Source organism: Cyanistes caeruleus, chromosome 7 (genome assembly GCF_971803275.1).
Source record: "Cyanistes caeruleus chromosome 7, bCyaCae1.hap1.1, whole genome shotgun sequence".
Taxonomy (NCBI): Eukaryota; Metazoa; Chordata; class Aves; order Passeriformes; family Paridae; genus Cyanistes; species Cyanistes caeruleus.
Window position 1 is genome coordinate 30711071 of NC_141707.1, and position 13385 is coordinate 30724455.

The 13385-nt window shown below is 40.6% G+C and overlaps 1 protein-coding gene across 10 annotated transcripts in view; it reads right to left on the minus strand.

The window, feature by feature from the left end:
* The window catches only part of SEMA5B (semaphorin 5B), a 281295-nt gene that overhangs the window by 167972 nt on the left and 99938 nt on the right, over positions 1–13385 (minus strand). For 6 of the 10 annotated variants that reach the window (XM_086898533.1, XM_086898532.1, XM_086898529.1 and 3 more), the window contains one exon: positions 10492–10552. The exons of 1 other annotated variant lie outside the window; for it this stretch is intronic. The gene's annotated coding sequence lies outside the window, so the exon portion shown is untranslated. Of the gene's footprint in view, positions 1–2877; positions 3018–3287; positions 3372–10491; positions 10553–13385 lie in introns of all 10 variants that reach the window. 3 more of the 10 variants (XM_086898536.1, XM_086898537.1, XM_086898530.1) reach the window with 2 other exon arrangements.

Here is a 13385-nt window from a genome sequence, read left to right on the forward strand (position 1 = left end):
ACAATTCCTGAAACGACACGTTAAAATATCAGCAGAGCCAAACCAGTCTTAACCCCAGCTGCTGAGTTCCATGCGCTTCATTGTTAAAATGCTTTTGGAGAAGGAATCAGCAAAGGTCACTGGGACTGTTAAACTTCAACAAGTAAAACCTGCAGGAGGAAGGACTTGTGTCCATGTTCTTTGTTTAAAAAAACCTTTATTCCATGGTAAATATCTGCACACTGGCATCACATCCAGTACTGGGGGATATTGATCTCTTGATAGTGCATCACTTTTTCTTCCAGGAAAAAAGGCAGGCTACAAATAGAGAATTCCAGTCTTGGGAACCACATTAAGATTCATTTGAGGAATAAATTTATTGCCAGGTAGCCTTTTAGATCCATCAGGCTCCCACGGTTTCTCTGTTGATATTTTCTCCAACAAACAGTGATTATCCTCCGTGGGTCAAGAAACACCCTTATGCAAATGGCATTACTGAAACTTGCATTTTCAATTATTAATATTCCACTTCCTATCTTACAAATGTTTTCAGAAAAGGAGGAAAGCAGAAGCTCATTCCACTGGGAACAAAAACAGAAAATGTGATACCTCAGTGAGTTAGGAAAGGAATGGTCCTTTCAGCACAGGGGTATCATATCATGCTAGCAACATTTTTGTTTCTGCATTTCATTTGTCTCTACTGATTAAAAATTATCAGTTCTCCCCCATTTTTTGAGCATAGCTGACAGCACTAGGCTTATGCTAAATGAAATGTATGGCACTATCACTAGCACTATCATCTTGCAAGGAACAAACTTACAATTACTACATTATTTTTTCTCATTTATTCTCCAGGAATCTCAGATTTCATGACAGGGACTGGCTTTTCTCTGAGGTCCTGTGAAAAGATGTCAGTGAGAGGAGAACACTGCAGTCCATGCTGCTTTTAGCTATTAACAGAAGAAATGTTCTAAATTAGCCACTTTGCCTTGGCAGCAATAATAGGTTTGGGAAAAAACCCCAGACACCTTCGGTAAGATGAAATAAAACAAAAACATGAAAAGCAAACTATTTAATGAGAGCACAGGCTATTTGAATAAATCTAGTTATTTGATAAGCAGACTGCCACTGGCAGCCTTTTATCATCTGTGTGAATGCATGATGGATCTTCTCTGTTTACTTACAATTTCAGACCTTCCCTTTCTGATCAACATCAGCATTTTGCTCCAGTGCCTCCAAGGACATGAATTGCTAGCAACCAGCCAGATTCCACCTTTCAGGAAGACTAAAGACTGACAACACAGGCATGGCTCAGTGCTGTGTACATATGGCACACAGACTGGGTAGTTCAAGGCTGTTAAATGTTCAACCTCTTCTGAGTTTGCCTAAAGGGAATGAAAACGGCTCCTGCTGAGAGTGTATGCACATAAAGCTGTAACAAACATTTAATTTTAGCTTTTCTGAAACAGAATTAGGCTGTGCATTCTGCACTGCCAGTTCCTATGCTGCTGCTCAGATGAGGTGGCTTTAGAGGGTTATTAATTCCCATATTAATGGTCAGTCTCCCCCACCATGCTGAAATATAGGCTCCTGAGTATGTTTCAGTTTTACTTTCCCACACTTCTTTCAATTCTTCCATAATAAGCAGATAAAGTCATTATTTGCATGAAAAGGACTTCAGTCCAACACAGGCTCACAATACTTTATCTAGCTTTATGATTTAACTACACATTTTACCTTCTATGTAAAAAACCTTGTTCAGAAAAAAAAAAAAAAAAAGCTAGAAAATAATTTTAAATGTACAGCAAGTTCCAGGGAAACTGCTGAAACAGCTACATCCTGTGTGCACTGTTTGTTTGTGCTGAACCAGTTAGCAGGAGAGAAAGGCTCAGACATGAGTTTTAAACTAGGCTGGTGAAAAATGTTTCACTCTCCAACAGAGCTGATTTGAAGGGATTATTTCTCTGCTACACTCTGAGAGAGCAATGCTGCCAGATGTCATGAATCTAAAATGCTTTATCTAAATCATAAGGTATCGCCTGAAATCATCTGTACTTTACATACCATGCAGCCTCTTTCTGTCCTTTTGCTGAAGTTTAGGTAAAAGCTTAGAAAGCTTACTACTGAAATGACCCCAGAAAATTCTGTGGAGATTGAAACTGCTTGAACTGGAGCAAAGCAGAAGTTACTCCATCAAAGTCAGCTCTTTAGTACTGAAGTTTATTTCATTTATGCTGGCTAAGGATCAAACTCTACTATCTACAGATTGAAAGATGCTAAAAAAAAGGGACTATTTTTATATACTCTACCAAATATAAAATATGTGAGTGAAATGTAGGCAGAGATTCATCTCACCCTACTTTATTCACCTGAGCTTAGCTAGGCTGCAAGGCCTTTCTTCATCAGCAGGAGATCATCAGTCCTGAAGGTCAGCTCTTGTCACCCATGGGAAGGCCCTTCAGGTGAGTCACCCTCTGGAGATGCTCATCTCCTTCCTCCACTACACAACAAAACTGGATTATGACAGACTGTCCCAATCAGTTGTAACAAAATAATCTGATAGCTATGCAAAATACCAATCCTCTTCTTTTTCTCCCCCACTATTTTTGTGTCAATCCACTGACTTCTGCGAGGTTATTCACACTCAAATCCATCTAGTCATAAACTCTCCATAAAGCCATGTTCACCTGGTCTGAAAGCTGCCGAGGCCACTGATTTCAGTTGTCCTAACCTCTCTAGAAAAGGTGTCCAAAATGCAAGAGACTCACAGATCATCGTTTATATAAGGCCTTTCATTATTTTCATCCAGGTTTTACCTCAACAAGAAGTTTGGTTTGACACCATACAACTCTACCACAAAACAACTGAGAAATATAAAATACTGTAACAGCCCCTTACCACAAGATGAATTGTCCTGGATGTGAAGCAAAAGTAGATATTGTTCACACTTCACTGCATCACTTTACAGTGAATTTTGCTGAAGTTTTTGAGAGTTAATAAGCTGCCTGCTTCTCTTTCAGTGTTCAACAGTGCCAAGTCTGTATAGAGAGAGATACAGAAACAGTATCTGATCTAAAGCTAGAAACTAAAGAGCTTATTTCCCCTCATCTGGTGAAGAATCCAGTAAGCCTCTTAGGCATGTAGCTGAAACCACAGTAAGGACAGCATAACCCTTCCCAGAACTGAAGGATCAGGAAGAAAGTAAGAAACAAGAGGCAAACAAGTTGTTAAATAGAGTATACTTGGGGAGAGCTTTAATCAAAGGTGATGCATTGGGTAGGTCCTCCAGCAGACACCGCAGTACTCACTTCATCCAGGGAACTGGGACTACTGTGCCTTTTCTTGACTCAGCTGGGGATGATTCCACCTTTGAGCACCTCTCTCTTCCCCATCTGCAAAATGGTGATAACTCCTTATGAATAAAAATCAGTATATGGGAGCTAAGCATTATCCTTTATGTCTTCAGGCAGGTAACACCCTGGGGAAATCAGTGTGGGATTTTCCAGGCAAAAGGTTAGAGGGCAGAGCCCAAAGCTGTGGGACAAAGCCTGCATAAGGCAGAAGGGGTGACCCAAGTACCATGCCTTTCACATATCTCCTGAGTGGTGCAAGGTATTTCCCAAGTTTGTTCTTGCAATGCAAAGCTGAGATATATTGCTCCTCTACAAACACAGACATTTCATCAGAGGACATCAAAACAAGTTTTGCCTTTATTTTGCCCTTCATAACTTAAAAAGGCGTCTCCCAAATAAACAGATTCCCTTCTTGTTTCATTGTCTCCAAACATGCTGCTTCCACCTGGAGCCAGCATCTGCAGGGACTATCATTTTGCTCCAATATGGCAAACATTCTTTCCTCCCTTCCCCCTACTCTCCTCTTTCCCACCTGGAGAATTCAGCTGCTTGCAGAAAAACTTGAAAAGAGAAAAAAGGAATAAAATGTTGGCTTCTATGGCCCAGAAATAAGAAATGAAAAAAAAGTGAAACCTTATGCCTTGTCCCCAGTGGCTCAGAGACTTGAAGCCAAATCAAGGTCATGAAAACAGAATATTGCTCTTTGTTTACAATAAATAAATAAATAAAAGACTAGTCACTCCTGCCCTTTGGGATATGTTTTCTAAGGAGGAAGAAATTCCCTGTGGAGTTTATTATGTGTGGAAGGGATGTGTGCCTCCTAGGGAAAAGCAGTGGGGATAGTTTTTCCCTTGGTGATTTCTTTCCTGCTTTCCTATCACTTTTTTATTAATTTTTCTAAGTCTCACTCCCCTCCCTTCTGCAATAAGTGAAACCACACAAAGGAACATGCAGGTAATTCAGCCACTCAAAACTACACAGCATCTCCTTTCCTATAAAAAATATCAGTGTGTGGCCTGGGTTTCATTTACAACTGTAAATGAAACAGGCCTACAACTGTGTTCATAATCCTCCTTAATTGAATTTCTGTGACAAAACCCAGACAAAATTATTACCCTCAAGTTAACAGTTTGCACGAAGTAGCCAAGGGTTCCTGGGAAGCTTTAAAACAAATGCAGGACAAAACTGGATACCACAAAGCAGCTATTTGGTGTTGGTACCATTCATTTGAAGCAGGGGAGGTTTCCCTGGAGGAACAAGGTCATTTTAATATGAAGGACAGGCCAGGAATTCAACACAGGCCAAAAAAAAAAAGTGAGAATTAAATAAACAGTGGACGAGCTTGGACGTGCTGCTCACACCACAGCTACTGGAAGGAGGTGTTGGGCTGTCCTGCCTGTTTGAAGGGTAGCATCACTCACAACTTGGTGTGGCTCACTGGACAGTTTCACAAATCCAGAAGGACTTTAAGCAACTGTTAGGTTTGTGTTGAAGTTCACACCCCATTGAACGTGTATCTCCTTTAAAGTTCTCATGTAATAATTTCCTTCAACTAGATCATCAGTTCTATGGTAAATATGCAGAGCCTTAGTAGTAATGTCAGGATGCTGGTAAAATATCTAAACTTATTTTTAAAATGTGAGAACCACTGCTAAATGAAAGCAGTGATGCAAAAAGGGCACTGTCCTGCAGGGCACTCCCACAGTTTGCAGGAGAAAAGAATTAAAGACTTTCCTGTTACCAAAATTTAGTGGGGTTTTTTTAGATGATACAGATGTTTTCTTGACAAATTGGGCAAAAGATGTGAACAGAGATGTCTGTTTGCAACAGCTAACTTTATGTTTCATTGCCATTTACTTGGACAAACATTCTATATTTTACCCCAAAGTACCATGTTTAAGTCATCTCTGTATCAACTGGTAACTAAAGCAAACTAGCAAAGTTATTAGGGATCAAAGCAGGCTCTTTATGCTTCAGTTTACAGAGTTGATCAGAGCAGGGAAAACCATGTCATCCCAAGGCAGTGCCTGCCCGGGTTACCGCCCCATATGCTCATAGAAGTTAATATCCTTTGCATTTTAAGCAGAAGGCAAGGCTACAAGGGAATGAGGAAGGCTGAGGTAATGGAAATAGAAATCCTACAATTCCTCAATATGCATCCATGTCTTGAGTGCTACCCAGCCCTCTTTGCAGGCTGAGTTGATGGAAATTTAGGGGTAGAGGAGGCTGGTGGGGCCTCATGTTTAAATCTCCTCCAAGTAAAATATTGCTACAGGTAATTAAATGAGCATTCCTGTTCAGAGACAGGCAGGCAGAAACCAGAACTCATTTCCACAGACCTCTGTGCCACTGCAGGATAGTGGGTCTCTGTCCCCACCCTCACTTGCAAGGCACATCTGACATAATGAGGGACCTCCAAAGAGTTTCCAGGAGACATGACTGCTCCCAGAGATCCAGAAGGGTAACAACCAAGGGCTGTGCCAAACATTTCAGCAGTTGCATTATTGCATACCTGGCTTTGAGAGATTGCTCATTAGTCCTTGGGTCCTGTGCCACTTTAGGCAACCTTTTCAGAACAACTCTTTTATAGCTTGTGTGCTCTGTTTTTCCTCAGGCCACAAGTTAAACACACTGAACAACACCGGAGAAAGAAATAAGCACTGAGTCAGAAATAAATAGATGCATATGCACATTCCTAATATCTCCCCCCACACAGATACACAATCAGGGCCAGAGATCAATGTTTTCAGGAAAGGGTGTAAGGGAACAAATTATCACAGTGCTTTGTCACTGGTGGCAAAGGAAAGAAAAAGGAACATTCAGGAAGGTGATGAAATATTTCAAGAAAAAGCAATATATTTTTATGTACTTGTAAAATCCATTGGCAATGACTTTTCTGGTTAATTGGTTTCATCTTATTAAACTAAAAACGTATTTGTAAAATCCAGGCATATTCAAGCATAAGTCCAAGTTCTTCACCAAAAGCCAATACACCATTTCAAAAAAGAAAATTCAGCAATACAAACCATTTTCCATTAGCCTGAAATCACAGCACTCACATTGGGAAGAGAAATGGATAGAGTGCTTGACTTCTCTAAAATGCACTTTGGAAAAATCACACAACTCATTTACCCCAAAACTGTCATCCTCTTTCTCTCTGGCCCTGTGAAAATGGATTAATATTTTGGCCCAATTATGCAGTGATTTATAAACCAACATTCTGCTATCTTTCCTTGCACTTGTCATGTTCGACTTCTTCCCCTTTTATTAGACTACTCTTCTTCCCATTAAATAGTCCCTCTGTCTCACTTGCCAAAGAACTGCCAATGGGCCCCTGATTTTACAGAAGAATAGACTCAGCTTTACCAATGGAAAAGGGCCTCTAATGTACCATGGACGCAGCACAGTGAAGCATGGTAATTTGCCTGTGTTAATGATGCTACTTCACAATGATCAGGAAAACAAAAATGTCTAATAGCTAAATGACACACAGTCCTTCTGCAGCCTGTTGAATTCAAAATCAGTGGAAGCAAACCCCAACATCTTTTAGGAGATGAACTAAAAGTGGTTGCAGTGTTTCTTTTCTTTCCCCCCAAATTCCGGATCAGCACTGAATCACTAAAATGGGTGATTTGGTGCTGGAAGCAGGACAAAAAAAAACCAAAACAACAAAACCAAACAAAGCAGGTGTTTCAAAATGTTTCAGTAGCTCAAAAGCAGGTGGAGAAAAATCAATGAACATATATGTAAATATTTTTGGACATACTTTACACTGGTGTGATTTTGTGTAAAATACCACTATAAAGTAGGATTAAAGTACAATTCAAAATTTTATCTTTTTTAAATGGAAGGAGGAGGTCATTACTGTGGGAAAGACAGAAAAGCAATCTGCATATGTCATTGCTTACTTCTGAAGATGCTCCAGTTCCACAAAGCTCTGAGCTCTAGAGTGCTAAATCAACCCCGAGAAATGTCTTCAGCCACAGTTCTCATGAGAAAGCTTCTTAGAGCTGGGTTCCCTAAGCTGCCTGGCTGGGCAAAGCACTGATTGCTTTGGCCAGTCAAAGAGTCATTGCTCCAAAAGTCAATCTTCAAATACAGCACATTAAGCTACTCCGTGGGAGAAACTCTGCTCTCATATTTGGCCAAACACAACAGACAGAACAGCACTGGCTTTGATGACATTATTTGGAAAGCACAAGAAGGGACCAAGGATCATAAACAATCATATGGTACATGTTTGGTAATCCTTTGGCACTGTTGAAAGGTTGGAGAATAGACTCAAACACAGGTTTATGAAAAAAATATGAACAATATTTACAATATTGCTCATATAAGAAAAGGCTTCTATGATATTTTCCAAGGGCAGAGGGAGTGATTTGTCATCCAGTTGCAGTTCTGTAGATTTTGTAGCAGTCTGATTGGCACACTCCACACCTTCCTTGTCCAAAACTTTCTGCTACAGCTGTGCAAAACAGGAGCAGGACTTGAATTCAAGAATGGCTGAAAATATAGGACCAAGCAATTTCAATTTCATCTCCATTTCATTTCATAGACTCACATAGAATCACAGAATCATTTAGGTTGGAAAAGACCTCTGAGATCATCGAGTCCAACCTTTGACTGACCTCCAACTTGTCAACTAGACCATGGCACCGAGGGCCATGTCCAATCATTTCTTGAACACCTTTAGGGATGGTGACTCCACCACCTCTGTGGGCAGCCCCTTCCAATGCAATCCTTGTTCAGGCATTTTTCAATCCATGATGTTCATTACTTAATAAACCCTGAGGTAAGACCCTATCCCCATTAAGAGACAGCTTTTATTGTAGAGTGCTTAGGGTGTTGTTGGGGATGGAAGGTGGGAAGAAGCAAGATTATTTACTGTAGTGCTGTACTCTTACCACAGGAAAAGTTTGTCAATGCAGGTTGAAAATAAGCACCTGAAGACTCTCTAGATAGCTGTTTATTCAATCTCGAGTAGCACTCAAGGGGAGTACTAAAATCTTCAAGACACATGCCACACATCATGTATTAAAAATTCTCCAAAATGTTCTATTATTAAGTTTTTTTACTAACATGCCTGCTTCAACTAAAATACATATTCTAAAAATCCCACAAGATGGGTGTTTCAATAGCTGGCTCAATGTTTGATTTGCAGAAAATGTGTCTATAGCACTAGCAACCAGGCCTTGGGAGAGACATAAGCAAAGGAGCAGTGACATGCCTTAAACACCAAACGATTTACTGTAATTTTAAATATTAATGTTTTCTGAATGAAGAGTTTTGATATCTTTAATCTTGTGTTTTGCAGACTTTGCCAAGTTGAGACCATAATACTTATAAGCAATTTATCAGCAAAACCATGGCTGACTCTACAGAGGCCTGATATTTGAGACTTGCCCAGGCAACCTCTCTGTGAAGTCAAGGGGCCAAGGAAAGACTCCCAGCTGTGGCCCAGCAGAAGTGCTTCTCCAGTGGGGCATTCAATCTCCCAACCAGGCCTTGCTCAAAGCTGCTTGGCAGTGTGCAAAAGGCATGTTGTCAGGGGCTGAATGCAAAACAAACCTCACTCCTGGGGCAAAATTCACACCTCTGGCAGAGTAACAGAGATGCTCTTTCAGATGGGCCAGGGCAGAAAACCAGAATAGCTCTCACTGATAGCAAAGAACAGCCATCCTGCCAGCAGAGCACAGTACCACCCCCACCTGTGGGGCAGCAGAAGCCCTGCAAGCAAAGCCAGAGGCAGGGACAACAGAGCAGGTTCACAGGCTACAGACACTTTTTACTGTGGACAGGGACATCTCTGCTGCAAAGCCTCGGGCCCCTCCATGATCGCATCATGGGAGGATGCAGATCATCCCTCCTCTGCCCTTATCTACAGCAACAGCAACACAATAAAAAGCCATGTGAGCAGAAAGGCTGGAGGAGCTCACACAGCAAAATTTTTTTTTTGGTGTCTCTCTTGATATCAAACTGATTGTGTGAACAGTATTGCTTCTCTACAGGGTTACCAACACCTGGACATGGTGCAAGGTGCTTGTCATAGCAACTTAAGTATTATCCATGCTTGTCCCTATATTTTGCAAGATGAGTGCACAGGTAAACTCATTATATCCATTAATTTTAATGTAGTGGTATCTCTTTTACTTGATACTTGCCAGGCAAATACAGCCACCAAGGTGTGCAGCTGTTAAATGCTAACTACAGTTCCTATCACCCTTTTTTGTTCTTCACCTTCCTTTCACTGTGCATTTTCCTCAAGATCTTTCTTCCTTGATTTTCTTGAGAAAAATGCCCTCCTTTATTGATTAAATTACAAATTCCAAAGCTGCATGATTGAGTTATATGATAACACCTGACAAAAGACAATTGAAATAAATGGAAAAATTAGCACTCTCTTTATTACAAAAGGTTTGGATGTTGAGTAGCTGACTGAATTAAATGGAGATTGAGCAGATCTGAGAGAATTGATTAGGAAAAATAATGCAGAATTCAGAAAAGAGATACCAAAATTAGCACCTTACTAATTCAACTTTGAAAAAGACAGAAAAAGTTGAGAAGGAAAATGAAACTGTACCATTTTTGTACATTCACAACCATGAATTGCCCAAAAGCTTACCCCTTAGGAGTGGTAAGACTCCTAAGCTACTGAACTCTGACATCAAGTTACCAAAGGCCAACAAATACATGACCAGGTCAGCAGCCTCTAGGGTTCATTAGTTCAGCTTCTAGTATGCCTTTTTAATTAGTATCACAAGCAAAAGAAGGTTCTTGACCTTTGTAGTGTGTCTGGGCACCAATGGCATGCCAGCTTTTGGTAATTTATTACTGCATTTTATTCACTGCTCATAGATGCTAATGAGATATTTTTAATTTTGTCTGCTTGTGACATTTCCTGCAATAGTGACAGATGTCTTGGGCTTTCTTCCTGCAGATTAGGCAACCGTTATTGGAATTCTTAGATTAAACAAGCTGATAAAGCAAAGCATCTAAAATGTCACGATCGACTTTGAAACCCTGTCTTCTCTCAGTGACTTCCCTACAAGCTTGTTGGGAGGTAGACAGAGCCTAGCAAAGATGAGCTCTAGCAAAGCTCTGGAAAGAGTGCAAACACAGCTCTTAAACAAGGGCTGCAAACATGATATTATTTACTTACAGCTCCTGCATTACTGAAGTGTCATATTCAAAGTCATGCTCCAGGGAAAATCTTAAGTGACCTGTGGAAATATCAGAAAACAAGTCTTCAGTGGATATTTCTAACTACATCTTCTACCAGATAGGGAAGAATTTTGACATCATTTGGAAATCAAATGTAGTGAAAATATTATTTAAGTTTAACCACAAAGCAATGTAAAAATTTTCCTTAATGCTCACCTGAAGGTTACTTCAAAACTAGCTCCAGCTGCAATTATTTGCTTTCTGCAAAAAATTCTAGCCCACAGATTGGGTAGCAGAAAATGTTTGTAGAAACAAAAAATATTTTAACACAATCAATCTGACTGAGAAATTTTGTAGCCCTGTCTGAATTTTTCATAATACTAAATGCTTCATCCTCACAGAAGAGACAAGGAATCACTCTTGTCCCAGTTTCCAAGTGGGAGATTTGCACCAGTGAGAAATGTAGGCTATGAACACATATCTTACTCCCCATTGCAATGCTCCCTTTAGGAACACTCCTGTCCCCACCATCCATCACCCTGCCTCATCATTCACTCCTGTTGGAGTTCACTGCACCTTCCATTCTGCCTGTTGAACTACAGATACACTCAGATTAGTCAAGAATTATTTGAACTCAAGTCAATGTAGGAGCTGCAGCCAGATGGAGATGCATGAGTGCAGCCTACACAGTTTGCCCTCAGTCTCACAGCAGAAGTGGCAGGGCAAAGAGCCTGCACACTGGCTGTGAGCCACAAACCTCCTCTTTGAAACACCAAAAGCAAAGCTCAGAATGAACAAATTTGCTCAAGAAACCCACATCTGAAAGGTTATTCTCACTGTTTTCACCCATCAGTTTCATGAAAGTAAAAAGGCAAAACTTATGATAAATTCTAACGAATTCTAAATTAGTTCATACTAATTTATCCTTTAGTTATGGCACCACCACCTGCCATACCCTGTGCCTGAACTCTTTGCACTGAGCACAGTGCAGACATTGACCATGATAGTATCTGCTCCCTGGAGCTCACCAATAAGAGATCAAAGAGCTAAAAGCGTAGGCAGGGAAAAGACAGAGACAGCAAAAATTGGAGGACACTTCCTTACAATGGCTTGTGAGCACAAATCCCACTCAGCCAGTACAAAATGTATCACTGTGAAGAGATTCTGACCCTGATACCTATTATGCTTGACAGACAAACTCAGTGAAATAATTTATCTAATTATTTACATGGCTTCCATTAGAGCAATGTCTGAGCATTCACAAACCAGATGGGTTTTTCCTCACTGTGCTCCTGAGAAGAAGCATATGCTGCTAATGCTACATCATAGACAAGGAATAGAGATATTAAAAAGACAAAATGCTTTTTCCAGGGAAACTAGTATCTGATCTGACAAAATTCTATATAATGCCAGAGGGCTTCTGTAGGGTAAGGTGCTGCACTCAGGGATGAGCCATTAGACTTTAGCCATAGGCAGACTTCTTAGCACCCTGGTAACTTTTTGAATGACTTCTATACAGTATGAATCAGGAAAAGTGAATGGGAAAAAGGGAAATGGAGGGGGGAAAGGGAAAATAAGAAAAAAACATTAAAAAGGAAAGTAATTATAAATGTAGCACCATCTGGAAAAAACCAAACCACAGAAACAGAGGAACCAGTCATGCAGTTCACTGAGAGGACTGAAGTAATTGTTTCCTTCAAGAAACTTCATTCATCACATTTCCATAACCCAGAAAAGGCTCTCACAGTCCTCTCTTTCAACATATTAAGACTGACATTCATACAGACTCTCACATTTCCTTCCTTCTCCTATCAGTCTTTCCTCATGGAAGAAATCACAGGAAAGGGATGAAGATGTGAACATTTCTGCAGCTGTTCTGCCAGGGCTGAATCCTGAAGGTAAGGACACCCAAAGGAGCCCAGGAGTGACAGAGCACCCACCAAAAGGACTCAGTCTTCACTGTCAGATAACTCCTGCTTCTTTAAAATGGTGAAAGTGGAAAGGCCTCTTCAGTGATATTCCAGGAGGCAGCTCAGAGCCCAGCATACCAGCTTGTGAGAAAACAAGATCCATCTGTTAGCTCAAACCTCCAGGACTGGCAGGTAGCCCTTGCTATAAAATAAGCCACTGGACAGTACAAACTCTAGGTTTCATCAGCAGAATCATTCTGGTCTGCACACTGCCTCTCTATACATAATAGCTCCCCTTTGGCTAGAGAATAGAGGATTCCCTAAATGAACCCTTTGATCTGCAAGACACTGAGCCTTCTCCTGAAATTTCTTCTCAGATGTTTTAATTCCCTGCCAGGTTACAGCATGAAACCTTTCTCATCTCTCCATTAAAGCAGCAGATAGACAGATGGGATAGTCTTCATCTTTCAGGACTCTTGAACTTCATTTCCCATCAATTTTAACAGGAATGCTCACAGCTCTTGTTAAGTTTAAGAGAACCAAACCTATAGATTGTGCTTAGTCAAAGCCAGGAGAGTCCCAAGCCTGGTAGTCCCTCCACAGGGCTGTCATCAATTAAAAAATAGCAGCATAATATAAAAACAGTATAATGGCCAAACTTTCCCCTCCACACACATTGCCAAATCATTTTTGAAAACGCTTCGAACATTGCAGATAAAAAGCCCAGTGAGTGCTGTTAGTGGAGGTGGAGCTAAATGTCTAAATGTCTTCTCCTCATTAATAGATTTTGTTCTCTCTTCATCACCAGTCAAAGGCAACAAGGTGTTACTGCCCTTTTTGCAAGCTATAAAAAATACAACACAGCAGATGGATTACACACCTCACTCAAGGTCCCTTGGGACACCCACATTTGCACAGAGAAGTGATCCCAAAATGCCATATACCCAGTGCCCTGCCCTTCCCTCCAGCCCAGCCTAATTCT